Source organism: Panthera tigris, chromosome F3, assembly GCF_018350195.1.
Source record: "Panthera tigris isolate Pti1 chromosome F3, P.tigris_Pti1_mat1.1, whole genome shotgun sequence".
Taxonomy (NCBI): Eukaryota; Metazoa; Chordata; class Mammalia; order Carnivora; family Felidae; genus Panthera; species Panthera tigris.
Genome location: NC_056678.1, coordinates 44,217,522 through 44,220,715, shown reverse-complemented (window position 1 = coordinate 44,220,715; position 3,194 = coordinate 44,217,522).

The following is a 3,194-nucleotide window of genomic DNA, read 5'->3' as shown; positions in this document are numbered from 1 at the left end:
GAAAAGGAATTACTGTCTTTACTGTCTCCTTAGCTTTTTTGTTTTCCTAGTTTTTCATAGTTTTATTATGTATATTGTCCCTTCAGCGTTATCTGACGGTGCTTCTAAAGTCTAGCCTATCATATGATATCTTTCTTCAGTTTCCAGCAAACTGATTGTGGTTGTGACATGTGCCCAGGGCAGAGCATTTGGGGATGGACAAGAGGGAACTCGCCTTGGAGACTTCATTCCAGGCTCTGGCAGACAGGGAGACAGTGCTGGGGCTCTTGAAGGCAGAATTCAGTACTTGTCCACGAAAAAGTAAAGTAGAAGTTCCAATCTTCAGTTACTTTCTTCTTAAGAGACAGTGTTTGTTGAAATACTTAGTGAATGAACAGCAAACGGAGAAAGATGTTAGCTAAAGCTGAGGTGAGAAGAGTAGGGTATGACTCTCACCTTGGAAGAAGAGTCTTCGTTGAGTGGCCATCTGTCAGTTGGTCTTGAACTCAACTAGAAGGGCACGGCCTGGAAACCCCTCCTGAGATTTCCACCTGCCTGGACATGTCGACTATGGCCAGTTCCTTTCATTACCTAATAAATGAGTACCCAGAATTCCTCTGCCTCATCTTACAATACTAAATGAAGGTATTTTCTGAAATAATAGCAATCTGCCCTAATAAAACAACCCCCAACAAAGTCACTCATGATCACTGCACCACCCTAGTCTTGCACTGGCATTTTGACAATTGTATGTTTGACAGTAAACTTAGTCAAGACATATTCAGACACTGATGAGGATGCTTACTACCAAAAAAATAACGTTGGCAAGGATGTGGAGACACCCCTTGTGCACTGTTGGTGGGGATGTAAACGGTGCAGTTGCTGTGGAAAACAGTATGGAGATTCCTCAAAAAGTGAAAATACGACCACGAGGTTAGTAATTCTACTCCGGATGTACCCCGAAGAATTGAAAGCAGGGGCTCAAAAAGACTCTTGTACACCCATGTTCACAGCAGCATTAATCACAATAATGAAAATCTGGAAGCAACCCAAGTGTCCACTGATTGTTGAATGGGTAAATAAAATGTGATATATGCATACATTGAAATAGTATTCAGTGTCCAAAAAGCAGAACATTTGGGGCTCCCGGGTGGCTCAGTTGGTTAAGCGTCCGACTCCTGATTTTGGTTCAGATCATGATCTCATGCCGGTGGAATTGAGCCCTCCTTGGGCTCCTAACTGACCTCGGTGCCTGCTTGGGATTCTCTCTCTCCCTCTCTCTCTACCCCTCTCCCCTTTCTCTCTCAAAATAAAGAAATAAACGTTTTAAAACCTGCCTTTAAAAGTAGAACATTTTGGGGGCGCCTGGGTGGCTCAGTTGGTTAAGCGTCCGACTCTTGGTTTCGGCTCTGGTTATGATCCGCACGGTTCAGGGGTTGGAGCCCTGAGTCAGGCTCTGTGCTGACAGTGCGGGGCCTACTTGGGATTCTCTCTCTCTCCCTCTGTCTGCCTCTCCTCCACTCGGACACGTGCTCTCTCTCTCAAATAAAATAAAATAAAATAAAATAAAATAAAATAAAATAAGAACATTTTGATACACGCGAAAACATCAATGAACCTGGAAGACATGCTAAGTGAAATCAGTCCACAAAAGAACAAATACAATTCGATTCTACTTAGTAGTCAGATTCATAAAAACAGAAAGTAAAATGATGGGTGCCTAAGTCTGGGGAGAGAAGGAATGGAAATTAGTGTTCAACGGTACAGAGCTTCAGTTGAGGAAGATGAAAAAGTTCTGGAGATGGATGGTGGTGATGGTTGTAAAACATTGTAAATGTACTTAATGCCACTGAACTATACACTTAAAAACAGTTAAAATAATGAATTTTATGCTTGTACTTTTTTACTATACACACACACACACTCAGGGAAGAAAGGGTGGAGTGACAGGCTAAAGAGGGAAGATAACTTGTTTAATGCTTCACTGGTGAGCTGTGCCATTCCTCTCCCTTACAGAAGCCAGATTTTATATAAGGGGAGACTTTCACGAGGGAGACAGTGGTAGGTTGGTTTGTTTGTTTATAAAGTGTATCTTCAGTTGGTTATTAACAGGCTGCCTGTGGCAGGCATTGAAATCTTTTTTACCATGGTGAAGTAAACCCTAGTCATTCTCATAGGAATTCTGAGCTCTACTTCTGAGAATTTTAGGCATCCAACAAATATTTATGAATTTAAATGGAATGATCGGAGTTACCCTCAGTGGCTTGTCTGGAGTCTTCAGCCAACCTCATCCACTCTTACCCAGGGATAAGGTCACCTTTCAAAAATTGAATTTTAACAAACACTTAGATACTGCTTACTGTGCGTGGGTGACTGTCCCAGGGGCTTTTCATATATATTAACTCATTTAATCCTAATAACCCTATGAGGTTAAGCATCTTTGTTCCCCATTTTACACATGAGAAAACTGAGGCACAATGAGGTAAAGTTATACAACTACTAAGTTGTGGATCTGAGGTTCAAACCGAAACACATTGTGGCCCCAGAGCTCATGCTTCTAATCATTAAGACCCTAAAGTAATGTCGGAGACCAGGACTCTAATGACCCTGAAATGGATCTCAAGGTCCAGAATGGAGAATAGAAATTGGGAGTCAAGTTATTCCTTGATTAAGATCCTGCCTCTCTGCTCCAACAGCGTTTGGACCCCGGAGGGCTAATGCTGAAGTCAGGGGAAGGGGGTTTGTGCGTTTAAGGTCAAAAATTTTGAACCTATGGAATTTCCCTCCAATTCTGAAGCAGCCCCTTAGTGACGAATCAGCTACCTAGCCCACGGGTTTTGCTATTAGTGCAGTTTCTAGATGATCAAAGCAGGCGACATGAAACATCATTAAACTACCACTAAATGACATTGAATCCCATATAAATCTTTTTTTCTAGTCGTTCCAAGATGCGACCTAAAACGAATCTGCAATCCTGGAGTGGAAACCAGGGGGCGGGCCAAGCAGCGACCATTTTTGTTTTGCGGCCGTGCACTCTCAGAGCATCTTGACTAACAGGACCCCACGGAGGAGGCGGGGCCTATCAGTGCGCGGGGCGGGGTCTGGGAGACGTGATGATTCAAACGGACTAATGAGCTCCGCGCATCTGGCAGAAGCCGCCAATGACCGGGCGTGATGGGGCGGAGCCCACAGGCCCTAGTGGGTTTGGTTGCAGC